Below are 27,864 nucleotides of genomic sequence, written 5' to 3'. Positions count from 1 at the left end.
TTCCTCTTATAAATTGCCTTGGTTATGGTGTCTCATCAAAGTGACATAAAGTAACCAATTTAGGAACATAGAGAGCTAGAGGCTAGCCTGCTACAAGACTAGGTCTTAAAAAAAAAATAAAGGGGCTGGGGATTTAGCTCAGTGGCAGAGCGCTTGCCTAGGAAGCACAAGGCCCTGGGTTCGGTCCCCGCTCCGAAAAAAAAAAGAACCAAAAAAAAAAAATAAATAAAGATAGGGGTTGGAGAGATGGCTCAGTGGTTAAGAGCACTGGGGCGCTCACCTAGAGGACCCAGGTTTGATTCCCAGCACCCACATGGCATCTCACAGCCGTCTGTAACTCCAGTTCCGGGTGACCTGACACCCTCACACAGATATCCGTGCAGGCAAAACACCAATGCCCATAAAATAAAAAATAAATTATTTTAAAGAAGTGAGAGAGAAAGGGGCAGGATAGCATGGTGGTGTGAGTGAGAAATGCTCTTCACAGGCTCTGGAATCTGCTCCCCAGTTGGTGGCGTTGTTTTGGGAGGGTATGGAGCCTTAAGTGGGTGGAGGCTTATTGGAGGAAGTACATCACCGGGGGCGGACCTTGAGGGTTTGTAGCTTCACCTCACTTCCTGTTCACTCTCTGCTGCCTGTGTATGGTTGAGATGTGATCAGCCGGCTTCCTGCTCTGGCTCCTCATTGCCATGCTTTCTCTTCCACAACGAGCTCAACCTTCAGGAGACACAAGCCAAATAAACCCTTTCTCCTTTAAGCAGCTTTTGGTAAGAATACTTTATCCCCGCAACCAGGAAGTGAGACAAAGAGATGGATGCCGAAGGAGCCCTGCTTCCTCCCCGGTAAGCCATTTGTCTAACATTTCAGAGGCTGAGAGACGCTCACACCTCTTCTCAGGTACATCCATTGGTTCCTTTGAAGAAGGCCACGCATTGTGAGACCCCCATCTTATTGGCTAAGGGATGGGAGCTGGAACTGGCCTTTGACTGTACAGGCTGAGGCTGTGGTGTCCAAATTTCAAAGCAAGATCCCCGTCAATGTCAACTGCGCTGTTACTGCCTGCTGTGCAAGACAGGAATGTTCTCTGTGTCCTCAGTCCCCTGATGCTCACTGACAGTCAGCAAATAATGTCTGACATCCCCCTGTCCCACTCTTCCCACAACCCCCACAAAGAGGTAGATGCAACCCAAATTGTGGGCAGAGAAGTTTGCCTGTAGGAGGCAGGGTGTGACTGCTCTTGAGTCTCCAGGTTTCCCAAGGCCTCCCTAACATGTTTGCCAACTGAAGGGCTTCAAATGACATAGACCAGCTTCCCTATTTCCCTTGCTTCTGGGTCTTAGCATCTCTCCAGGGGAGAGCTCTATCTGGCTCTGGCTGCTGCTGGGTGCCTGGCACTCTTTGGTGCTAGCTGGCTGACAGGGGCACCATGCCGTTCCCATATGGCTTCTCCACCATCTCTGCACCACTGGGATTACAGGTGAGCATCTGTGCCTGGCTTTTTACCTGTGTTTCTGGGGATCTGACTCAGATTGTCCGATGGGATTCATTTGAGGCTCCAGATAGATTGGGGGTAGTGCACTGAGTCACACAGGTGCTAACCCACCCCTAGTTAGGTGTGTTTATAGAAAGACATTTACCTTGCTGGCACTGATGGCCTTCCTGGCCTTGTTGTAGTTGCGAGGGCGCATGAGCGTGGAACTTGAGACAAACGTAACACACACACTGGGCACTGGCAGTGTGCCGACTGCAAACAGAGCAGTGATTCTCATGCACTGTTCTCGCTGTCATTAAATGGACACAAGGCGAGCGTGGGTGGATAGCAGTGTTTGCTTTTGTAATGGGATATATTTAGCAGGTAACGGATTCCAATAGGCAAAGCAAATGTATTCATTTATTTATGCATTTGTAATTACTTGGGGCTTAAGGGATAACAGAGAACGCCTTGCTCTGTGCCCGGGGTTGGAACCCAGAGAGGAGCTGGTGTCAGGATGGGCCAGAAGGAGGTCAGATGTCATCCTGACTGCAGATGAAGCTGTCGGAGTGGTGTGCCTGATGGTTAGTCCCTGGGCAGAGCTGCCCAAGTCTGGCCAACAGGTAACTCCTGGCCTGTCCTCCTCCTGGCCCAGGGAGCATTCTCTGCAGGCAGAGAAGGTGAAATGAGTTGTACTTGGAGCCTCTTCTAGACTCACCCACCAGAGGGCTGGGGAAGGTGAGGAGTTGTCGGTGGGGCAGTGACAGTGGAGTGTGTGTGTGTGTGTGTGTGTGTGTGTGTGTGTGTGTGTGTGTGTAAGTACGCACATGCATGTGTTTGTGTATGTATGTACATGTATGTGTACATATATGTGTATGTGAAGGATGAGGATAGGCAACCTCTACAGCCAGCTGATCCAGGCCAAGTAGAGAAGCCAGGCTCCTCTAGGCTTGGAGTTGGGAATCCCAGATGCTCTGTCCCTTAAAATCGGGCAGACTCTGTCCATGGCCACTGGCATAGGGCCCAACTCCTTCACAGAGCTCAAAATGCCCCCATGCAGACTCCTGTCCACTCTCCTCTGGTCTTATCTTACTCCTGTTCCTTCACATGGAGGGTCTAGCCTCACAGAACCTCTGTGAGGTTCTCTTTAAGCTCTGCATGCTCTCCCCCAACCCCTGGCCTCTGCACAAGCTGTTCCCTGGGCCTGGAACACCCTCGCTTCATCTTCACTCACTGGCAGCTCTGACTTAGTCCTTCACTCAGAAAACATCTCTTCCAGGAAGTCTCCCTGTCTCTCACCCTCCTGTGCTTTCTCTAAATACAATGATCACACTGACTGCATGTAGACAATATCTTTCTGGAGGACAGGGATGCATAGGTGGATGTACATGTATATGCATGAATGCATGTATACATGGATGTATGGATGAATGGATGATGGATGTATGGATGCATGGATGGGTGATGGATGATGGATAGATGATGGATGGTGGATGATGGATGGATGACAGATAGATGCATGCATGGATAGATGGATGGGTGGGTGGATACATGCATGGGTGGTTGGGAGGTTGTATGGATTCAATGATTAATGGACAGATAGCTATGTGTCCATGAATGTATGCATGCCTGCCTTGTGGATGACTGTGTGTATGTGTGTGTTGTGTGTGTATGTATGTATGTATGTATGTATGATGTATGTGTTTGCATGTATGCATACATGGGGCACAGATGCTTGTGTGGATGACTGTGGATGGATGGATGTGTTTGCATGGGCACACAGATGCTTGTGTGGATGTCTGATGGATGGATGACACATATCTATCTATCCATAAATTTGTTCATCTGTTCATCCATCCCTTAGTCACCACACAGACACATACGCTCCCTACATAGAACCCCCCATCCAAGGGCAGCAACCCACCCGGCCTCATTTGTACACCTTGACTCCTGTGAGACCTTTGACAGCTCTGGTGTCCTATTCACCAGGACATTGCCATCACCCAGCACGATCAGCAGGTAACTGGTGCTTGTATGTGCAGGGGCTCCTGTCCTATGGTCAGTGAACCCACTGTGCCTGATGTGTCTCCATACTGTTCCAGGCTCTCTGTGACAGAGACCTGGAGAGGAGGCTCAGACAGGAGAGATCCCACTAGGAAACACTAAAAATAGGATTTAGCCCAGGGCTGTCGGTCTGAGAGTCCCTGCTGCATAACATGAGGGGCTGGGCTAGATCAGAGGTTTGTAAAATGTTTGTAGTGGAGAACCGCTTTGTTCAAACAGAGTCATACGTGGAAACTCTCAGTAGAACATGGATGAAAGCAGACTGAAGCTGGAGCCGGGTGGGTGGGTGGGCGAGAAGGAGGGGCTGGTGGACCCTTTCCGATTCCCTTCTCTAATGCACCTGGCAGGGATCTGTTGGAATTCTTGGGTCTGGGGTCCCTTAGAGGGTGAATCCTATCCTAAGGGATATATATGATCACACAGGCTAGTCGAGGTCACTTGGAGGATCCTGGTTACCCAATGTTTACTAACTCCCTCACCTTATCTGGAGATGGTTCTGCTGGGTCTCCAAGACAGCATGTGGATCAGGCCATACCTGCTACCTGACGCCTCTCAAGCCCTGTGTTACCTGGCCTGGGTCTGACAATGCCCTCCAGAAGGCGTAGGGAGAGACACCTTGCCCTTTGCCCTCTGCCCTTTGACTACAGGTTGACAGGAACAGGCGAGGACCTGAATTCTGCAGCTTGTCCTGTGATCTGCATCCAGAGTCTGCACAAGGCTCAGCACAGACTGGGATGTGCTCAGAGGCAGGCTCTGGGAATTCCAACCCAGCACCGGCATGGCTAGAGTTGTGGAGAGCTGTCTCAGGCATGACTGGGGATCTGGCCCTTGAGTTGCTAATCCCACAACTCTGGGTGATTTTAGGCTGAAGAAGGAGAGTCCTCTATGACGCTGTGGAAGATCATGTCACTGGGTCTGGGGGGTGAGGGATAAAATACAGAAAAACCCCAGGGGCTCAGGAAAGGGGTGTATGCTCTGAGAAAAAGGAGGGGGCTTCCGTATGGGTGTCAGCGGGTCAGAGAGGACTGCTGGGGTGTCAGCCCCTCCAGAGAGTCTGACAGCTTTAGGGTGCATTATTTGAGACAAAGGATTCCACCTACCCCAAACTAGGATTTGCTCTTTGGGGTCTGGTTTGGGGAAAGACTGCTTCCCTATGCACCTTCCCTGAGAAATGTCAGGCCTCCAAGTCTCTGACCCCACCGTAACCCCTCTTTTCACCCACCTCCCTATGTAGTGGACTTGGACTCATTAAAACAGCACCACTTGCAGCAGACCCTGGGCCCAATGTACCCCCAGATGGGACTAGGAATCCTGAGATCATCATCTCAGCAGTGCTCTGCCTCGGCTTCCCCATTCGTGCCTTGATAGTGTTGGATGAGATGACCTTGGAGGATCCCCAGAGCTAGGACGATTCAAAAGCCTGAGATTGGAAGCTGAGGTTTGCGCCTCCTCCGTGCCCCTCCCTCCAGCTCCTGTGAGTTTGGAGCGAAGGAAGCCGAGCGCCTCCAGGATTTCACAAACCAGGCCATCAGTCTCTTCAAGTGGACTCTGGGAAGTCCATTTGGCTTATTAGCAAACACTCTTGGCACGGCTCACAGGCAGCAAATTGGATGGAGGTTCACGGAAGTCAGGGGACACGTTTATCACCTCTGCTCCTTCACCTGCCGCTGCTCCTAGCTGCCAGGGACAGCCAAGGTTGGTCTTGGGGAGGAGGGGCCAGAGGAAAGAATGAATCACCTCTAGAAAAGCTGCCTGTGCTGACTGCAGGCTGCCCTTATCCTGGGCACAGAGACTTGCTTTGGGCTCTGAACTCTGCAGCAGGCTGCCCGTAACATGACCTTGGCCAAGGTCCTTGTGACTGAGCCTTGAGAGGATCAGGTATTTTCAGTTGGCTCACAGCTCTCATCCTCCTCCTGGTATTGGGCCCTACCTTTCTCCACTGTCAGATATAGTACCTCACTTCTTGTCCACTGAGCACTTACATGGAACCTCATCTTGGGCTAAGAGCCGCACGGGAGGCCTGGCCCATCCGGGCAGTGTGGCAAGGAACATCTGGTATCTTAGCTCCCCTCCGACTTCACCTCTACATCCCCTATGCTGGGAGTCACCTGGATGAGCTGCAGATCACTCCAGGCTTAGAAACCTGTTTTGGATCCTTCCCCACACTCCCGCCTTCCCAGGCTCCTCTCCCTTCCCTACTGTGCACGCATGCACGCATGCACGCACACACTTCCGGTCCCCTCCCTACCGCACTTCCGGTCTGGCTCTCACACCCCCCCCCCCCCCCGGCCCAGAGGTGGCAAACTGCGCTTGCATGGCTTTTGTCTATAAAGAAGATAGTGCATAAAATGTGGGTCAGGGAGACGGGTTAGCAGGGTCAGAATGGGGTGAGCGACTGAGCACAAGACGAGTTCCAACAAGGATCTGTCCTCCTAGCTGTCCTCTCAAGTCTAGCATCATGCATGAAAACTCCACAAACGGGTTGGGGATTTAGCTCAGTGGTAGAGCGCTTGCCTAGCGAGTGCAAGGCCCAGGGTTCGGTCCCCAGCTCCAAAGGAAAAAAAAAAAAAAAAAAAAAAAAAGAAAACTCCACAAACACTGTAGGCCACCCCAACCATCCTTCCACACACTGCCAAGGTCTTGTTTTTAATCAACATGTCTCCCTCGCTCCTGCCCCTGCTGTAGCTTCCCGTTGACCCAGTGAACTTGAAGACACTAAAACTAGCAAAGATCCCCTCTAAGATCGGGCAGCCCATCCTGTCCTTGCCTAGTTCTTCCCAGCAACCCACATACATCTGTCTACATGTGCTCGCTCACCCACACCCGCCCACAGACACTGCTCCACAAGCACCTGTCCACAGGTACCCACCCAAGAGCATCTGATACCCTGCACCAGACATCTCCAGAACACTCATCTTCTCTGGAGTTGCAGCGTCTGGTTTGGATCCCAGAACCTCTTAGAGTGGGATGGTTCTCAGGTCACCAACCCTAAAGTATTTTCCTTTCCCTGCAGGGCCTCATAGAGTCTAAGGGAGCTGGGGACAGGCTCAGTGGGAGGTAGAGGTGAGGGGTGTAGACACAGAACTGATGATGGAGAGCAAGACCCAGGTCACGTGACAGGATTAGTGTCTTTGTATGTTTTGAACTGCTATAACAAAACACTTGAGGGCAAATGTAAAGAGAAGAGGTTTGCTTAGCTCAGAGTTCTTTGGACTCCGGAATAAGGTGTGGGGAAGCATCTGCTGGTTCAGGTGAAGGCCTTAGGCAATGTCAGTGTTTGTTTCCTTGCGTTTGTCCCTCAGCCTTTTACAACTACCACCTCTACTTGCCTGCCTCTATATTGGCAGCTGAGGCAGGGGAATAAAACGGGCCAACTCTATGAGCACGCGTCAGTTAGCTGCCCCTGTGGTGGGAGGGTGTTAGCCCACACGCTGTTACAGGTATATCCAGAAGGTAGGCTGGGCACTGTCTCAAAGATAGAATTGAACAGTGGGCTTCGTGCCAGCACCCAGTGAGGTCAAAGGAGAACTAGAACCAAGACCATGGCTCTGGGGGCCTTCCCTCAGGATTGTCTGGGTTTCCAGTTATGATCACCATAGCCTGAAGACAACTTCTTGGAGAGAAAAAGCTCTCAGTGCCTCCCCGTGTTTCTCCAGCCCCTCTTTACCCCAAGGCTGCTCCCAGTAGGTTGCTACAAAGCCAAATGGAGAGGCTTCTCCAGCAAGCCCAGGGCACACAGTCTCCGCTAACTCTACATGGCTGGCACCTTCCTCTCTATGTTCCCCTTAGGCAGTCAGCACCGCATGTGCTTGGCCATGCCCAGGTCGTCCACTGAACTGGGCCTTCCTGAATATCTCAGCCTCCAGGTTACCCCCGAGCTCTACCTACTCAGTGTGGAGTATCCATTTCACGAACACGGGATCTGTGGTCTGGCTCACCTCCAGCCCTCAGAAGGGCATTTGGAAAAGTGTCTGGATGTCACCTTCCCCTTGGACATAGCTCTTACTCCAAGATCATACTGAGAAGACAGAGACAGGAAGAGAGGGTAGCATGGGGGAGGGGGGCGATTGGTCTGCTCTCTGAAGACAGCAGCTGGTGTTCCCCAAGACTCTCTTCTGCTCTTGAAACATAGGTTTGTTGCATGCATTTGTGTGTGCATGCATGTTCATGTGTGTACATGAGTGTTCCTGTATGTGCATGCATGAGGAAAGCACAGGTCAGCTTCAGGCATCTCCCTTCAGGAGCTTTCTCCCTTACTTTTTGAGAGTCTTTCATTGGCCTGGAGCTGACAAGCAGTCTGGGTGGTTGTGACTAATTCTGTCCTCGTGCCCAGATTTTTACTTGAACGCTGGGGCAGGGGGACAGAACCCAGTTCCTAGGAGAGCATGGTAATTGACTGAACCATCTCCTCAGCCACCGTTACATCTATTTTCCTTCTTCAACTGTGTATTTTTTATTTTATGGGCATTGGTGTTTTGCCTGCACGGATGTCTTTCTGAGGGTGTTAGAGTGGAATCACAGGCAGTCGTGAGCTGCTGTGTGGGTGCTGGGAACTGAATCCAAGTCCTCTGGTAGGGCAAGCAGTGGTCCTAACCACTGAGCAACCTCGCCACCCCCATGTCTTCTCTTATCTTGGGTCAGACCACCCAGAATTCTGGAAATCTCTCCCTGGGCTCAGTTTCTTACCCAAGTCCCAGAGTTTGCTAGGACACTCCAAAGGTCATTACCAGAAATCTGTTCTTTGAGACAGAACTGGACTTTGTTGGTCAGTAAAGAAATTAGACAGGGCCGGGGAGATGGCTCAGTGGTTAGGAACACCTACAGTTCTTCCAGAGGTCCTGAGTTCAATCCCCAGCAACCACATGGTGGCTCACAACCGTCTGTAAAGTGATCAGATGTCCTCTTCTGGTGTGTCTGAAGACAGCTACAGTGTACTTACATACATAAGATAAATAAATTTTTAAAAAAAGAAAAAAATAGTTAAAAAGAAAAAAAAATGAGTCTCTTGACTTCTTGCTCCTGCCCCAGCCCCTAGCACCCACAGAGCGGGAGCCTGAACTCAGCTGCTCCCTACTGAGTTTGTCCACTCACAGGCACACCAGGGTGAGGCCCAAGGATCCCCATGGCTTCCCATGCCCTTCCCCCATCACCAGCAGCACTGTTCTGAACCCCGGGAACTCCAGTTGAAGTCGAAGCCCTAGGGGAGTCAATCTGTGAGGCGATTCTTTAATTTTCCAATCAGCAGGGAGCTGGCTGCTCTCTCTGTCCCCACAGGGAGCAGTGAAGCAATTGAACAGTGCAAAGCTTGATTCCGGGCGACGGCGCTGGTGAGGTCTCCTCCCCAATAGTACACCTACACCCCAACAGCACCACGATACTCCGGACTCCTGGGGGAGTATTCCCTCCCACTGTACAGAAGAGGAACTGAGGCCCCAGATCTGAGCTGACAACAGTCTCGTCTGTGGATGGAGACGGTGCCGAGTCCTCTGTGGGGCTGTGACCCGAGGTCTGCCAGCAGACACCTCAAGGGCTCAGAGTCTTTCAGCCCTAGGGAGTGTTACTTCTCTCTAGTCTCCTCCGTGACTGCCATCTCTCAGGCGTGGCCTGGGAGATCTTGCTGCTGTGAGCTCCTCACTTCTTTCCTCTGTGCGTCTTGGTAAAGCAACTTAGAGTCTCTGTGGTTCTCTCTCTTGTCCATCAGACGCAGATGATAAGGGTTCTTTCCTCAAGGGGTCGGTAGTGGTTGTTGGAGATGCTCTTCAAATGGCTCCTCCCTCCAACCCCCCTCCTCCAGCTCCCTTCACTGGCAAAGTGTGCCCAGTCTTCACCTGCCAAGAGTGTGCTTTCCTAGAGGGTCACCCTAGCAACCTAGTCACTGTTCGGGACAGATTGGGGTGGCCACTGGGAAGCAATAGCATGTGTGTGTGTGTGTGTGTGTGTGTGTATGTGTGTGTGTATGTGTGCACGCATGTGTGTGTATGTGTGCACGCGTGTGTGTATGTGTGCACGTGTGTGTGCCCCCCTGAACCAGTGTGTGTATGTGTGTGTGTATGTGTGCACTCGTGTATGTGTGCATGCGTGTGTGCCCCCCCCCCGAACCAGTGTATGTGTGTGTGCACATGCCCGTGTGTGAATGCTTGCTCAGGGGATATTAAAACCCAGCACTCGTCTTCAGGTGACAAATGTCCCTGTCATTTCTTCCCCTGCTCTCCTGAGGCCCAGGCTCAGGCAAACCTTTCTCTGGACGACATCTTTACTCAGACCCTCCCCAGCTTCATCCTGTTCCCGAGACTCCATCCCTAAAAATCACTCACATACATGTTCCCACGCCCACAGTCTGCTTCTAGAGAACCCGAGATAATGGTTAATATGGCTAAAGGGCTGACTGACGAGATGGCATGGTCTAATCACCCCATCAAGTGGGCGCCATGAGCAACCGACCATGCTACGTGGTAAACATTTAGTTAATGTTTACCCACTGCTACCACTGCTGGGGCAGTCAGTGCTGCTCGCTGGTCTGCCTGAACTAAAGGGAAGGAGGGTCAGAACGAGGCAGCTTTATTATAGAGAGCTCTAAGCAAGCTGGGTATGGTGGTACACACCTGTAATCCAAGTGCTTGGGAAGCAGAGTCAGCTCAAGGCCATCCTCAGCTACATGGTGAGTTCACGGTTAGCCTGAGCTACCTGTGACTCTGCCTGAAAAGAAAAAAAGAAGAGATGACAGGGTCTCATCCGAGGCAGTGGAAAAAATAGGATAAAATCAATATGCAGCAGACAGACTTACTCGAGTGAAAAGGGGTGGTGATCTGGGATCTACTGGTGATGTCTGCACAGGGTACCAGACAAGGGAGTGATGGCGTGTGTGCAGAGTACCTGGCGTTTATGGATAGCTGAGGTTGAAGGTTCTCTCTGGCATTGGCAGCCTGTGATGTTGTTATTCCAAGGCAGTGCTCAGAGTATTCTGCCAGCCCATGGAGTAGTGAAGGCAAGTTGGGGGCAGGGATTGTGAGGAAAGTCACACAGAGAGGATGTGAGGTCTCCTGCTGAGAGGCTGCCTGTGTTGCTGCTCCCAACCTGCAAGGGTGCTGACTTTAGGATGGGGTGTTTCAGTCTAGCCTGTAGTCATCCCCATCCCCAGCCGGCCCCTGTCCTGCAGCCACAAGGTAAGGACCTCCCAATTCAGACTCACGGAAAATAGAAGACGTAGATGCTTCTTGGTTTCGTTTTGTTTTTCTTTTTTATTTAAGCCACTGTGGTTTGGGAGGGTAATGAGTTTTGCTGTGGAAGGGTCCCTGCTGTGGGTGATTGGTCGCTAGGTCCTGGAGGACTTATAAGAAGCAAGGAACATGACTCCAGATTGCCAGGAAGATGGGAAGTGGCTCCCCACTGGCTTCCTTCTGCCTCTGTCCAAAGGCTTCCCCAGTCAGTGGCTCCCTGCTCCACGCACCTGTGTCTGTGTCATCCTGGAGTGTGTGTGTGTGTGTGTGTGTGTGTGTGTGTGTGTGTGTGTGGTGGGGGGTATGAACAAGCAGAGTATCTTAGAGGACATCCCATGTCACCCCGTGTGTGGGGAGAACTCTTAGAGGAAGCAGAGGACTTGGTGATGTGACTGAGCCCAAGCCACAGTGTCCACGGTGGCAAGAAAAAAAAGGTAGGCCCAAGCCCAAGAGATCTGAACTGTGACATAAGAGTCATCTGCCACACTGAGCCCCTGTGAGGCTGAGTCTCCCCATGGGCAGGGGAGAGGGTGGCAGGTAGGGGAGAGGGTGGCAGGTAGTGTCCATGCTGGGCAGGTCAGTCACCTGTGCAGAGCACAAGAGAAGCCATTTTTATCCTTTAGATAAAAGGATGCTGGGCAGTGGGGCAGGCTCTGGGCAAGGAGAAGTGAAGATCATCATCCTCAGAACCTTTTCCCAGGGAGAGGTTCATCTCCTCCCCAGCGCCCCACAGAAGGAAACTGAACTGTGTTGAGCACTCTGGGAGAGAAAGGGAGGGGAGGAGGGAGGATGAGAGGGGAGGGGAGGAAAAGAGGAACGGAGAGAGATGGTTGTTTCCTGGCACTGACCCCAGCAGGCTGGGTGCTGGCACATCACTGGGGAGAGCCCCTGAACCCTTTCTTTCTCAGCAGAATGAGGTTTCTCTGTGCTGGGAAGGCCAGATGGGGCTTCTGAGAGGGGTCTCAGGTCTGCGTTTAAAGCATCAGCCCCACCCCCGCCCCCAATTGCTTTGACACCAGAGACCTCATGACAGTCTTGTGTCCTTGCTGTGGTCACGATTGGCCCCATTTGACAGATAAGAAGGTGAAGTTTAGAGAGGCCAGTAAACTGCTTGTCTGATATTGGGCATGCTTGAATTGGGCAGCCACTGTCTTTTCTGTGAATTGATTTGTCCTTGATCTAGGGACAAGACAGATAGCTATTGGGAGAGGCTGTTTTTAAACTCACCCTACCCCCCCAAACCCCCATATGCTAACTGATCTCTGGAGTGAAGTCTTAAGTCGTGGCCAGAGTCATAAACCAGTACCCTGGGGCCTGGCCTGACCCCAGGCAAGCAGAGTCCCACTGAAGGGTCAGCGGTCCCTGTAGCTAGGAAGGGGCTGGGTTTGAAAGGCTACTGTCCTGACAGCTGGACCCGGGCTAGGAGTCACAAGGGAATGACTTGTTCAGGACTCAGGCATCACAGGTGTCTTTGCTGGTCCCCAAACCTGAAAGCTGGCACAGTTAACCCTATTCCACAGAGGAAGAGACAGAGGCCCCGAGGGACTAGTTAACTTCCTCAGAGATGCAGAACTTGAAAGTCTGGAAGCAATATTCGAATCTGTGCTGATCGTGTAGTCACCAGGTCCAGCTTTTCCTGAGGCTGGACCTCCGGTTTTCTTCCTGTGGTTTTGCCTGTTGTCACTGCGGGGCTTCTCTTGTTTGCCGGCATGATGATGGTGGGCCATTTGATGAGAGGTGTCTCTATCCACGAAGCCCTTTCTGTTTGCAAGTGAAGAAAAACGCTGTATCGGTTTCTCTTTTCATTGCCGTGATCAAATACCTCACAGAAAGCAATGGAAGGACTTATTTGGGCTCGAAGTTGAGGGTGTGTTCCACCATGGCGGCAAAGGGTTGGGGGCTGGAGCAGGAGGCAGCTGGCTTCATCGCATCTGCAGTAAGGGAGCAAAAAGTGGATAGGATGTGGGGGTTGGATATCAAGGCACCAGGCCTGCTCTTACCGAAATCTGAGTGACCCTGCCCAACGTGGGGTCTAGGCTGGACCTTTCCCGTGTGACTGACTGCCTGGGGTTTCCACTCAGTCCAGCAGACAGAGACCACTTTCCTCCTGACGTACCTGTAACCAAACGGTCTCTGATTGGGTCTCCTCCAAACACATGCACCACTTCCAGGCCAATCAGAACTTCCAAAGCGATGGAATTCTGTGATTGGCCAGGCGAGGATCACGTGTGAGCGGCGTGCTCATGTAGTTGACTGTTCCAAAGGACAAAGCAGTGGATCGAAAAGATAGCTGCTCAGTTCAATCCTGAGAACCCTCACACACCCAGAGAGAGGTACAAAGTGTTTCAGAAGAGGACACAGTCTGTCAAAAGATTGCGAGGATTGTCCAGACTACAGAGCAGGAAAGTGACCCAGCACCTGTAATGAGCACCTTGGCTGTGCAGGGCTGTCAAGAGAGGGAGACCCCACCCTGCCGACAGGGCAGTCACAGCTGCCTGGGGAAGGCCGAGTTAGAAAGGAACAGGGAATGCGAACAAAAGTCACCAACTGCAGCAGAGAAGTCACAGGCTGCGATGATTAATTGCTGAGTGTGTGGTACAGGTAGAAACTGCCCCTGGAGTTCAGGGGAGAGGGCAGGGTGGGGGGCAGGGACCGTGCTGCTGCGAGGAAGCGAGTCTCAAAATGAGACCCTGAACTCAGCTTTGAAGGTCAGACAGGAAGAGCTGAAGAGACAATGAGCAAACGGCAGGGGCCGGTGGGTACCAGCAGCTCTGAGATTCTGTGGTTTAGACGAGCTTTTCCACCACGGGAGTTCAAATCTTAGCTCTGCCACTGAGGAGCTGCACAATCCTGGGCAAGTTACTTTCATCTCTGATCACCGGGACTTCTAGGCATAAGTCGCAAGAGAGGTTCCCTGCTTTGCCTATCTAGCCTGGTTATTGTGAAGACAGAATGAAATGTCATGAATGTTAGTGACCTTTGAACAAAAGCTGTGGTTACAGATGGCCAGCCTGTTGCATCTGTCCCTAGCCAGGACTCCCCAGGGTCTGAGGAAGACGTGTCACACAGGTCTTCTGTTGAACCTGTGATGCATTCCAAAATGGATTTGAAGTCCAGCTACCCACCACTAACTTTAGCAGCCCTGTTCCCTGAAGCTCTTGGTGGGGACTCGAACCCAGAATTTCAGGTTAATCAATCATTGTGGGGAAGTCAAGGCAGGGGCTTCAAACAACTTGTTCATCCATAGTCAAGAACTGGAAGAAAGGAAGACATAGCTTCCTCATGCGTACTCAACTTTATTCTTCCACTCTTATAATTTAGGACTCACTGCCTAGGGAATTTTACCACCTACAGTGGGCAGAGTCTTCCCACATCAATTAGCTTAAGATACTTTCTCGCAGACATGCTCACAAGTCAACCCACTGTAGACAGCCTCTCATGGAGCCTCTTCCCTGGTGATCCCAGGTTGTGTCAAGGTGACAATCAAAGCTGGCTACTCTTCTGTAACTCAGTACATGGTAGGTGGAAGGAGGGGCTGAGATCAAAAAGAGGTAGCCTCTGGCTACACAAAAGTTTGGGGGATCATCTCCTTCCCATGGTCACAACCTTCCTACATGAGGCCAGCCTTCTTTCTCTATCTGAGGATTGCCCAAAACAGATGCAGCCCATGTGGATACAGTGTTATTTGGAAATAATATCACACCAGTGTTGAACATACACAGACCATTTTCAAGATAATAAATACACTCTCTGCGACTGTCCAAGCTGAGTTTACACCTAGTGGGTATTATATCTCACCTAGAGATGACTTAGGCTATACTGAGAGACATAGGTTCTCCACAGACACCTTACACCCAAGAGACCTGAGCATCCAGAGAGTCTGGTGCTGTGGGGAAGTGTCCCGGAACCTCCCCCTTCCCCAATCCACTTCTGTAAGACAGCTGAATTTCAAATGCAGGTGCCGGGGTGTCAAAGGGTACACCGGACTTCACCTAGGACTTGGCACATACAGAGGATGGAGCTGAGGACCAATCCAACGTTGGAGAGAAGCTATACTAGCCATAGTCTGTAGAGAGCAGAGAGAGGTGGTGTTCAGAATCCAAGATGGTGGACAGGTTGGGGAAACCTGGACCACAGCATCCCTGATGAAGCTTAGCTCAGTGTGGGGCGCAGGCAGCAAGGCCTCTCATTCTTGTCTCCTCTGCTTCCAGTGGGGCATCCTATTGACCAGATGTTGTTAGAAGCCCCTTCCCAGGGAGTCTGGAACTTGCCTTCTAGAGTGAAAGGTGTGGAAGCAAGGTCAGGCTCAGCACGGGCCAGAGCTCATAAAGTAGACACTGCAAAGTCAGTTCCTCCAATAGCCCAGGACATGAAATGTGCATGTGTGCCTGCGTGTGCATGTGTGTGCGTGTGTGGTGTGTCACACACACACACACAGACACATGCAATTCAAGAATCAGGAATCATCCTCTATTCCTTTCCCATCTTACTGTTTAAGGCAGGGTCTCTCAATAAAACCCAGAGCTTGCCACATCGGCTAATCTTACTGCTCAGCTTGCTCTGGGGAACCCCTGTTTTCCTTCCAAGGCTGGAATTTCAGGCAGACTGCCAAGCATAACCCACATTTCTGAGGGTTCTGGGGATCCGAACTTAGGTCATGACACTTTTTATATCAAGCACTTAACCACGGAGCTGTCCTAGGCCTTTTCTCATAAAGGCACCGTGCCCTTAAGACTTTCCACTCTGGAACTGAACCTCCCCCACACGGGCCCCCTGTGGGACCAAACCTCGTCTACATCAGGACACTTAGCTGTCACTTCAAACTGCCTCCTTGACTTCGGTCGCGTCTGAACACCGCGCGCACTCTTGTTTTCTTTTTTATCCACTCTATTTTTGAGCACGTTAATACATTTGGTTACTGAGAAAACTCCCTCTCACGGCTGTGAATAGAAAGCCAGGATGAGCTGCCATCCACAGGAATAAATCCCCCACGGAACTGTGTTAATTAAGTCCTGGCGAGACCCTGGAGCTTGGGCAGGCTGTGAGCACGAGGCTGCTGCTTACAAAGGGAGAATAATGAAAACAAGCCGAGAGAGACTTGCACCAAGGGAGGTCCCACCTCGATGTCATCAGAGAGACCGGAATAGAATTGCTAGAATTGCGGAGGGATTAGCTCTGACCCCTTGTGACTCGCTGCCATCTATGACACCTCTCTCATTTCTCTCTCCACCTGGAATCAGATTGGAGTCACATGGCTGTGCCCTGCAGAGACGCCTGCTACTCCTAGGGGAATGGATTCAGGGCTTTCTTTACCTGCGAGTTCTGCAATCTCTTCTCTACAGCGTTAATCTTCCCTCATCCATTTACGTTCCATTCAGCCATGTTTGCGTGCTTCTGGGGACAGTGAAACCTCTGATGTGCCTAAGCCACTCCACGTCTGTGTTCGTGACCATGTGTGTGTGCTTGTCCAGGCGTGTGCTTGTGTAAGCATGTATATGTGTGTTTACAGGTAAAGATTCAGAGGTTAGGACTGGGCAACTTCCTCAGTTGCGCTCCACCTTACTTTTTGAGGCACGGTCTCTCACGGAACGTATAGCTCACTGATTGGCTGGTCAGCACGGAGCTCTCTGATTGGCTGGCTAGAAAGACTTTGGTGTTCATCTTGTAGCTGCCTTTCCAGGGCTGGGTTTATATAGGTGCACAGCAATGTGCCTGGCTTTTGTTCAGGCACTGAGTATAATCTCAGGTCCCCACGCCTGCGCAGTGAGCACTCCCCTTCCCCAGCCGTCCTTGCTGCCCCACAGTCTTTTGATTGATTAAGCCAAAACCAGGAAATGAAGGTTATTCCCACAAATACTTTATCTGCTGGATAAATGCAGAGACAGCCTGTGGGGATTTTTTTGTTTGTTTTTGTTTTTTTTTTTAAATGATAAAGCACTAACAGTTACTTATAAATAGTTACAGCGTACCTGTCATCCGTAAGTGTCAACATTTATGACTTAATGACATGGTTTTTATACTGTGACTGATACTTGTGGCTGTCTATCTGCTTGCAAGCTTGAATAGCTGAATTTGAGGTAAATATATCTAAGTTGGGGGTATATGGTGTCACGTTGCATGCTACATACATATGATCTACTTTGGGGTGTGTGTGTGTGTGTGTGTGTGTGTGTGTGTGTGTGTGTGTGTGTGTGTTTCTTTAATGTTTTCCCACATCAGATAACTTCAATCTTCACAGCAGCCCCAGGAGGCAGTACTGTTAAAAAACAAACAAACAAACAAACAAACAAACAAAACCTTTCCCCTTTTCCAAAAGAAACTGAATCTCGCAGAAGCCCAACCAGTTGCCCGAGATCTTACAGACTGCTGGACATAAGGATTAAGGTTGCATTTGCACGAGTCCAATGCCAAAGCCCCAGGAAGGCTGATTGCCTCCCACAGGGAAACTGAGGCCAGAGAGGGGAAGAGGCACGACCCACTTTGTGGTCACTAGGAGTCTGAGACGAGGCCAGTCTTCTGCCCCCAACTATTCTTTGCCAGCAGCTCCTGGCTCCTGTTTTCCCCTCATAGGCTGCATAGGCTGCATAGGCTGCATAGGCTGCACCCCAGTGTCTCACTGGTTGGACTTTCTCACTCATGCATCCTCTGAAAATCTGCATGGCCTCCGGGCCTCCCTGCTCCTTCTCCCACAGGGAGCACGGTACTGTTTTCCTCTGCCAGGTCGAATTCAATTGTTTGTGCAGCAGACAAATGTACCAATGAGGTGACATTGAATGACGGGTATATGCTGTCACAGGGTTGTGTTCAAGGCACTGGCTGTATCACTTGAGGGTGAAGGGCCTCTGCCTGACAGGGCATGGGAAGAACTTCTGACACTGAAGGCTGATGGCGCCTCCCTCCCTGGAGTGCTCACTGCGCAGGCGTGAGCTCCCTAGGGCTCCCTCTCTGCTTCTTTCTCTCCTTCTCTTCCTCATCCCTCCTCCCATCTCTGCCTTCCTTATTTTCATTTCCACTGTATTCCGCTTCGAGCAACCTGCTAAGACATGTCGGGATTCCCCTCATGACAACCAATCGTGCTCTTGAGTGGAAGGTGCCTGGGCTAGCACAGGACTTTACCACAGGCTGCCTCTTGTTTTAGAATTAGATAGGCAATGATTAGGGCAGGGTATTGACTTCCTAAAGCCATACAACCAGGGGACAGAGGCTGTCAAAGGGAGTGCTCATAATTCTGGATTTGTCCCACACTGGATTTCTCAACACGACGGAGAAATAGCAGCTACACTGGTGCCGTGAACTCAAGGGACACTATGTCTTGGGAAGACCTGCCACAGGCAAGGGGACAGAGCGGTCCTAAAAGGCTGACAATGGACAGGCACTGGATGGCAGTAGGCTCAACACTGTAAGCTTTGCAGTCTGATGCAAGAGTGGGCCCAAGAACTGTCTCTGAAGAGCCAGCCGTGAGCCATCTTCTTGAGCCACACCTGTGACCTATTTTCAAAGCCACCTGGGCCGGCAACAGAGTCTGTCTGCAGAGACCCTGGCACAGCCTAGCAGAGGCGCAGAACCCAGGAAGCACCTACTGAGTGACAGTTGCCCCTGCCGTCGCTGCCGCTTGCACCGGTGATTATTGTCCTTTACTGCGACAAAATGCTGGACAGAAGCAACTAAAGGAAGTGTCTTGGTTTGGGTTTCATTGCTGTGAAGAGGCACCGTGACCACAGCAGTTCTTATAAAGCAAAGGATTTAATTGGGGCTGCCTCACAGTTCCAGAGGTTTAGTCCATTCTCCTCATGGTGCATGAAAACAATGGCCCCACGCAGGCAGACATGGTGCCGAAGAAGGAACTGAGAGGTCTACTTCTTGACCTAAAGGTAGCAGAAGGGAACAGTGTCGCACTACCCAGGTTTGAGCATATATGAGACCTTAAAGTTCATCCCCCCCAACAGAGAAACAATCCACGCCCATTCCAACGAAGCCACACCCACCCCAACGAGACCACACCCACTCCAACGAGACCACACCCACCCCGACGAGGCCACACCCACTCCAACGAGACCACACCCACTCCAACAAGGCAATATCTCTGAATAGTGCCACTTTCTATGGGCCAAGCATTCACACAAGTCTATGGGGTCCATCTCTGTGCACCACAGGAAGCAAGGAATTATTTTTGGCTTCTGGTTTTAGGGGATTTCAGTTCATTGTGGTGGGGAAGGCAGACAGACCATCTGCGGGCAGCTGGAGCGTGTAGCAGAGTGATCCAGAAACAACAAGATTATAGACAGAGAGGGTATACCCTTCATGACCCAACCCTCAGGTCTTAGTACCACAAAGCACGCCATCTTGCTTCTTTAAGCTCCCCCTAGCTGAGCAACCAGACCAGGACCTGGGTGGCAGCAGGGGGATGAGGATATTTCACATTCAAATCATGATACCCTCCTTCGGGTTGTATCTATTTGTAGCAGTTGTCTTGGCGAGGACATCTTGGGGGCATCTGGAACATGTCCTAGCCATGGGGAGTAACTTAAAGGAACCTGAGTTTCCACTGTAGAGCTGTGCTGGTTGCTGAGGGGTGAATGGGCTGGTCGTTCACTGAGTCAGATGGGAGCTGGCTCATTCGAGCCGGGATGTCATCCCGACTTCGTGCAGCCAGCCCACAGGCCAGCCAGGGTTAATGATTCTCCATCTCGGTGATAACTTGATCAATGGCTTCCCTTCACCCTGTTCCTCCTTGAAACTTAGGTCCTTTCTTGGCTGATTCCTGCCTGGCGAGACCCTGAGTGAGCCATTACTGCTTAATTACTGGCTAAATGGTCTCATTTGTTCTTCATTTGTTGGGGACGAGGCCAGGCCGTGGAAGCAGAGAGAGAGCTGCAATTTCTCCAGGAACTTTAGCTTTATGACAATAAATGCTTGAGTCTCTTTCCTCCCTGCCAGGCTCTCACACAGCGGGTAGAGATGAAGGAGTGAATCTGCTCACCTTTCACCCTTTGAAGGCTGGTGAGGATGAACCCAGGTGTCTAGGTGAGCGGATGTCCAAGCACACTGATGTACATACAGAGAACTCGGGCACTTGGCTTCCCAGGGTGCTCTGAGGCTGATTGAGCTGCTCTTCCCAGAGAAGAGCTGGTGGAGGAACGAATGCATTCTGATAGATTCCAAATTACTATTATAAAAAAAAAAAAAAAGAGCGGATAAGAGGAGGCCGGCATTAACTTGTGAATGGTTTTTCTTGGGAACTTGAAGCAGGTTGAGAGACAGACATTATCTTGTGACAAAAGTCTCCTCTAGGTGTGACTGCTTCCCTCAGTCTTCTCAGATAATGAGCTCTGAAGTGTGAAGGGTGGGGGCAGCCGCGGTGGGTGGGAGGGCGGCTGAGCTCCGGGTTTGAGGCAGGCGAGGGAACAGAGAGCCCTTCCACGTGTGTGGGAAGAAAGACCAGGAGAACGGTGGGAACCAGGTGGGGTGCTGCACACCTGTGACCCCAGGGCTCAGATGAGGTGGGGGATATTAAGTTCAGGGCTAGCCTGGGCTAAATGTGAGATCCTGTCTCAAAAGTCCATGTCCCAATAAAGAGGGTTCAGGGCTGAGATGTTAGAGACATTGATTCTGAATCTGTGCCAGTTCAACAGGACAATCAACAGGTCAAGGTGTCCCGTGTTGGGGTATCATCAGTTTTTGAAGCCCCACCACAGGAGAGGCGTCTGGATGGGGGTACCCTTAGGTCGAACACTCATAGAAGGGACAGGAAGGAAGCAGGGCCACAGGATGAGACTCTGAACTGGGGCGTAGTCCCACCCTGACCTTGACTAATTGCTCCTGACCTGTGGAGCTGGGGTGGCCCTTCAGAGTCTGCTTGAGTTGGGGTTGAGGGCTGGGGGGGGGGGGCTCAAGCCCTCCCCTAAAAAACAGCAAGATTTGGATATTATGACTTCCTGCAACGAAGGTCATCCTTGAAGGAGACCGGAAGTTCAGGTGTGTGGGCAGGTGGCCATCTCAGGAGCTGGGGTACAATGTGTGCTTTTGGAGGACTCTGGGTGGTCTCCTGTGAGACTCCCAAGCCACCTCTGCTGGGCTCCAGATCCGCCTCTCCTGGCCCCATTCCAGGCATCACATCTGCAACTTTTATCCCAGATCCTCGCCATTGGCCTTCAGACCCAACCTGGCCATCTGATGCCTGGGAACCTTCTTTGTCCCGATGGTTCCACTCTGACTCTGCTCTACCCTTCTGTAGAGGGACGATATCTCTCACACACACACACACACACACACACACACACACACACACACACACCCCGCTTTACTAGTTAGCTCCTGGGTTTACTACCCATGGGAAGAGGCCATGACATCAGCCACGTTCAGCAGCTAGGAATGTCACATCAGTTATATCTGCTCCCTCAGTTTCGTTATGTGTCTGCAAGGGGGCACAGCCTGTGGTGGATTAAGCAAGCGAATGCTGGATTCTGAGGGGCTGGGTATATTCCTGTGCTCCCCACTATCCAGTTCCTCGATCTGAGCAGATGAGCTCTGTTTCTCAACTTCCCAACCTACAGAAGGAGGAGTTATCAGGGCCCCCTACACCGCAGCACCCACCGGTTCATTCCTCATCCAATCCTGAGAGCAATGCCCGGTGCACCCACAACACCTGTGCAGTAAGCGTTGGCGCTGGTGCGTGTCTTAGTTTGTTTCTGTTGCTGTGATAAACGCCATGACCAAAAGCAACTTTGGAGGAGAGGGTTTATTTTAGCTCCATGGCTCGTTCAGCTTGTTTGCTCACAGAACCCAGTATACCAGCCCAGGGCGGCACCGCCCACAGTGGGCGGGACCCTCCCACATCAATCATGACAATCCTCCCAGCAGACTTTGCTACAAGCTAATCTGATGGAGGTGTTTCTTCGTTCAGGTCCCTTTTCCCAGATGACTCTAGCTCGTGTCAAGTTGACAACGAAACTAAGCATGCCAGGCTGCTGTTCGCTAGGTCTTTGTTCTCAGCTGCCGTCTGTGCTTAATTGGAATTGACCCAGAGAAGATGCAACGCAAGGAGAAACTGTCCTGACGTTCGAGGCTCGGCCACATTATTGCCACCAGGCAGGTTATCCTGGGACAGACAGGGTGACTAAAGAGCTGTTTAATGTTATTTGAAGTTATTGTGAAAGGTTCTGTTCCCCTGATTTCCTGCTCGGTTCATATGTCACTTGCATTAGGAGGGCTACGGTTTTTTGAGAGTTGATTTCGTATCAAGCTGCTTTGCCGAAAGTGTACGTCCGCTGTGGGAGTTCGCGGGTGCCATGTTTAGGGTCGCTTATGTTTGCTGTCATACCATTGGCAAACAAAGATACTCAGAGTTCGTCCTTTCCAATTTGGATCCCCTTCAGTTGTCTTATCGCTCTGGCTAAGACTTCAAGCACTGTATTGAACAGGCATGGAGAGAGTGGACGACTTTGTCTTGTTCCTGATTTTAGTGGAATTGCTTTGAGTGTCTCTCCTTTTAATTCGACGTTGGCCATAAATTGCCCTAAGTACGTCTCTTGTATCTTCCCAGGACTTTCATCATGGAGGGGTTCAGAAAAATGTAAACACCAAGCAAGCCACAGAACCTTCGACTCATAATCTGTCCTGCCTGCAAGACACGCTGGGGCAATGACAGCATGGAGCGTGTGAGAGCAGTCAACCGAAGTCTGATTTGACTGAAAGAGATGGAGCCCATACCTAGCCTTGACTGGGTGTCCAAGAGCCAGACGCTGGATAGCCCAGAGACGTAGGCTAAAACCAAACCACTACTTCTCTAAAAAAATGTATCAATAAAATGACTCCTAGTAATATTGTGCTATACTTATAGATCAGCGCTGTGTCTAACTAGCATCAGAGAGGCTTCCAGCCGGACACGCACACACGCACGCATGCGCACACACAGAGTCCTTGGAACACACAGCTCTGAATGGGATGTCTCCATCAAATCCCTCCCCTCCAAGCTCAGGGAACCCCGTGGAAGAGGAGACAGAAAGAGTGTAAGAGCCGCAGGGGATGGGGGATACCGGAGAACACGGCCTTCAGAATCAACTGAGCAAGGCTCACATGAGCTCACAGAGACCGAAGCAGCAATCACTGGGAGGACACAGGGCTGCGTCAGGTACTCTGTGTATATATCAGAGCTTCCGGCTTAATATTTTCATGAGACTCCCGAGTGTGTGAACGGGCGGGACTTTGATTCTTGTGCCTGTTCTTGGGACTTTTCCGTCTATCAGGTTGCTTGGGCCAGCCTGGACGTGATGGCTTTTGTTTTATTTTACTATATTTAATTTTATAAAAATTAAATAAAGAAAGAAAATAAATAAAGAGGACCTGCATCCCGGACAGATAGTTCCGGCTCCCCTATTACATGGCATGGGAGCAAGGGCACCCCACCCAAGCCTAAATTGCTTATCACCCCACAAACTAAAGCCCAAGGATTGAGCTCAAAGTGTTCATTATCCCCAAGTCTGACTTGTCATGTTCTGTTTACTTAAGGGAACCAGAGAGAGGGACCTGGCCCCCCTCACTCGCTACACGCACACGAGATGGGAGAGAGGCAGCAGCGTCCACCTCCCTGCACTGGGACCCCTTTTCTCACCCACAAAGCAATCACATTTGCCCTTCTGAGACTGCCGGGTCTTTTCAGGCTGAGGGTCCCTGGTGGTCTGCTGGGTGTGGAAACCATAGATGGCAGGGGCCAGCAGATGGCACCCTCTGTCCTGTGTCTACCCCCGGGGTGAAGTTTTCCAGCTCAAGGCCTTCCTTGCATCTCTAGTAATGTCAGAGGGCATAGAATCCCTGACAGCAGGATGTACCTGCCTTCCCCTTTTCCCCTCCCCCTGAGAACCTGGATCTGCTCCCACTGCCATGACAGCTATTAGAGATGGTGCCTCTGACACAGATGTCTCCCTGCATTTTTGTCTGACCTGTCTAGTCCTTTGTCGCTGTCTGGTCCTCCTTACCCCAGCCTTTATATGCTTCAGGGTCTGGGGAGAAGCCCAATCCATCCCTGCTACCTACCACAGGACACTCTGGGCTTCTCCCATGCACATGGCAGAGGTCCCAGGACACAACCGAGCACCTACTGTGTGCTCCACAAGCACCTACTGTGTGCTGAATATACATTGTGGTATACAGATAGTGATAAGAAGTTGATGGACAGTTTTCAGAATTCCTCTGTGTGTGTGTGTGTGTGGGTATAGGTCAACCTTGGGTGTCACTCAGGAGTTGGGAGCTGTCTACCTTGCTTTTTGAGGCAGGATCTCTCACTGACTTTACCCTCAATGATTTAACCAGGCTGACTGGCCAGGCAGCCCTGGAGATCCACCTGCCTCTGCTTCCCCAGTACAGGGTTTGCAGGTGAAGGAAATGTGGGTTCTGGGGATGGAACTTGAATCCTACTTTATCAAAGAGGCTGCCTCCCTGATCTCTCCAACCTCTTTTGGGGACAGGTCCATGGTGCTCAGTCTGGTCTTGAACTTAAGAAACTCCGGCCTCAGCCTCCGGAGTAGTTGAGCCTGCAGGCGTACACCAAGTCCAACCTGTATTCCTACAAACCATGTCACTGGGAGGTGGCAGAGCAGCCTCAGAGACAGGCAGAGCAACTGGGTGCTGTGGGGGAGGGGCTCTGTGCACTCAGGGGTCAGCCATACTGGGTTCTGACGCTGACCCAATACATGACCTACAGTCATGCGATCTTGAACAAGGACTGACTTCGGTTTCCCCGTTTGAAAGCGTAGAGTTGGACTAGGTGCTCTCTGAGGCTCCTCCAGCTTCCTGGCATCCGTGAACATACTTTCTCCGGGATTAAGGCTTAACACAGCCCATGGATGTGTGGGCTGGTTTAGGTGCAAACAGAGTGGGCTATGTGTGGTGGGTGTCTTAGCGGCTCATCTGCTGCCAAGACGTTTGGAGGGCTAGTGCTTGGGTGACATGCCTTTCCTTTTGGGAGGAAGATGAGTTCTGAGGATGGTGAAACTGGTTTGCTTCCTCAGTCCAAAACCACCCTCTGTGAAAAGGTAGCGTCTGAGACCGGCTCTCGGGGAGACCTGGATTTGAATCCTGAAGCTGGGAGGCTCTGAGTTCACGCTCTGATTTTTCTCTGGGTGCCAAGTCCCTCTCTTGTCCGGGCCTCCCACGCACAGGCTGTCGGAGTGTTTTCTGGAAGAGGTGGGCTCTCGTCCAGCACCAGCTGTGCCAAGTGGGCAGGTTCTGAGGAGATCCCGAAGGCCGGCACTGAGGAAATATCACCAAATCTCGCTCCTTCGAGGAGCCCAGCTCTGCAGCAGCCTTGCGTCCTTTGGGGTGGTGAACAGCAGCAGCGGCTGTATTAACAACTCCATCTGAGCATGCGCCAGATGCGACCTCCTAACCCTCTGCCCTCAAGGTCTCTGTTTTTATGGACTTCACCGAAACACTGAGAGTCGCCTGTTGGACCATCAGTCCTGAAGACCTCGACAGTGGGCAATCGTCTCAGAACTGCTGGGTGGCCAAGCTTCAAGGACGCTGCGTGCCCCGGTGTACAAAAGCCCAAGGTCTTCAGTGGGCATCGGGCCTCCGCAGGCTTCACCCACCCCCGCTGGCCCTGTGAGCTCAGCTTTTCACTCTATTTGAAAAAAATTAATTGTATTTATTTATTTTATGTGCTAGTGGCCAGAGGACAACTCACAGGATTCCATTTTCTCTTTCCACTATATGGGTTCCTGGAATTGAATACAGGTTGTCTGGCTTGACCTGGCCGCAAGCCCCTTTGCCTGCCGAGCCATCTTGCCCATCTTTTGCTGTTTGCCCCACTTCTCTAGTACTTTCCTGTCACCTGGCCTACTTGGTTGCTATCAGGGTTTATTCACAGAGGTGGTTCACAGTGGTGTCTGCACTGCTCTGCTCCCAGCACCCAGAGCGGTCGCTGCGTGTAGCAGTTGCTCAGTAAACACCCATAGAACGAATGAAGTGTGAATAAATGAATGATGTGGAGTGAGAGCATTTGCTCAGGCTCAGTCTTTCAAGGTAATGCCTTGTTCACACGGCAGCAGACAGCAGACACAGAATCGAGCCAGAACAGGAGAGATCTTAGCTCCCAGCTCTAGGATGTCCCCAAGCTGATCTGGAGGGAGCAGGGCTAAGGTTTAAATGTGTCTACTTCCCTGTCCCATGAGACCAGACTCCTAGGTAATTTGACAGAGGCTCCCGGAGCAGGAGAGCACTCAGATCCTCACAATAGAGGCTTCAGAGAGCATTTGACTCATACATGTCCACTGCCTTCTGCAGGGCCAGGCTCAGGAGTGAAGAGACATGGAGGTGAAGTTCTGTGTGGCAAGCAGGGACCCCTGCCCAGCAGGCTTTCTGTCTGGGACCCCAGAACCTTGGGAGAATTCATTTGGGTTCTTTATAGATGGCCGAGCCTTGTGTAGCAGGAGTGGGCTCTGAGGAGTTGTTTTCATGTGCCAGGCCCTGGGACTGTGGTGCTGAGAGGAACCCATGTTTGTCACGTGTGAGGTCCTCATGCCTTTGAGAAGCTGGTGATTGCATGAATGCGCACGCGTGTGAGCACACACTTGTGCATGTGTGCGTGTGTGTGCACGTGTGTGTGTTCATGCATGCATGTACGTGTGTCTGTATGTACGGTGTGCATGCATGTGCATATATGTGCATGCGCACTGTGCGTTTGTCCACACACATATGTATGGGGGCTTGAAGGTGACCTTGGCCGCCACTCTTCAGGAGTCATGCCCTTGTACTTTGAGGCAGTGTGTGTCACTGCCTGGGGACGGAGAATTAGGCTAGGTTGAGTGGGTAGTGAGCTCCAGGGAGTCTCCTGTCTTCTCCCCAGTGTGGGGATTGCAAGCTCGTGCCCATGCTTGGCTTTTGCCTGAGTGCTGGGGACCCACTCAGGTCCTCTCCCTGCCAGGCAAGTGGCAAGCCTTGTCCCAGCCTCGTGGTGACTTTTAGAGAGTAACAGCCTTAGGCCCTTGGCTTTCTGACCCCATGTCCTTGTACAAGCTGGCTGTGCCTTGTTAGGGCTCCCCACCCCAGACTTTATCCTTCATTGTGGAAAAGAGATTTTTGTCCCTGATGACATAAACTTTCCGGAGGCCACTGGGGACCAGATGAGGACACGGAGCTACAGGCCTGGGAAAGTCTCCTCCCAGCTGCTTCTGCATGGGGGCTGGTTTTTCTCCATTGGAGTCGAGCTGGGCGTGCAAGGAGCTGATCTGCTGTGAGTGGCAAGAGCCAGGCAGAGAGCCAGCTCCTCCGGAAGAGAGTTCTGCATCGTTGGGGAGTCAGGATGGGATGTGGTACTGATGCGGGGTGTGAGAAGATGCTGAAGGCTCCTGTCCATCAGACATGGACCTGCTGAAGGGGGAGGGGTGTGGGGGCCCAGAATGGCAGGAGTCGCCAAGGTGCTTTCCAGACACCAGCCTTGGGGTCTCTCCAGTGAACAAGGAAGGTCACCAACTGCTGCAGACTGGATCTTCAGTGTTCTGGAAGAAACTGTTCCAAAGTGAAGGATTTGGCTGATGAGAGATGTCTGAGGGAGGTCAGGAGGTTGGCTTAATAGGACAACTGGTCACTGTTCCTACAGAGCGCCACCAAAAAAGCAGGGAGGATTCTAGCCAGACACTAGGAGGAACATCCAGGCAGAGCGCTTGTCTAAAACAGCAAACTATACAGTCAAAGAGGAGAGCAGATGCTTGCATAGGAATTGACGTTTCTAAATTCTGAGCAAGTCTGTGTCTAAAGAGGCACACAGTGAAAGTGTTGACTGCTCACACTGTCACAAAGGGACAAAAGCAATTTCAGAACCCTAGAAGTCAGGTAGCCACAGCAGGCGCCTGGAGGTGGTGGTCTCCACACTGGGCCTTGGGACTCCAGAGAAAGAGAGTAGTGTGGACAATGTTCCCAATACCTTGGACTCCAGGCTCTGGCTGAGGTAGCACTAGCTTGCAGGCAGAGGCTATAACTTCCACAACAGACATCTGGCAAGGAGAACCACCTGGCCCGAGCCTGCCACTCACCATAGTCTGTTCTCGAAGGATGCTCTCTAAACCATCTTGGATCCCATGCCACCATGGGATCGACCACGGACTTGGGCAGAGTTGA

The 27,864-nt window shown here is 51.5% G+C and overlaps 1 long non-coding RNA gene across 1 annotated transcript; it reads left to right on the top strand.

Annotated features, from left to right (window-relative positions):
- The first annotated feature begins 625 nt into the window (after positions 1-625).
- On the top strand, positions 626-22,590 carry LOC134479044 (uncharacterized). The gene is made up of 2 exons (XR_010052005.1): positions 626-842; positions 22,295-22,590. It is a non-coding gene; the product is annotated as an uncharacterized LOC134479044 (long non-coding RNA).
- The last annotated feature ends 5,274 nt before the right edge of the window (positions 22,591-27,864 follow it).

The sequence above is a fragment of the Rattus norvegicus genome, chromosome 5, assembly GCF_036323735.1.
Source record: "Rattus norvegicus strain BN/NHsdMcwi chromosome 5, GRCr8, whole genome shotgun sequence".
Lineage (NCBI taxonomy): Eukaryota > Metazoa > Chordata > Mammalia > Rodentia > Muridae > Rattus > Rattus norvegicus.
Note: the sequence above shows the minus strand (reverse complement) of the source record. Positions and strands in the feature narration are given on the sequence as shown.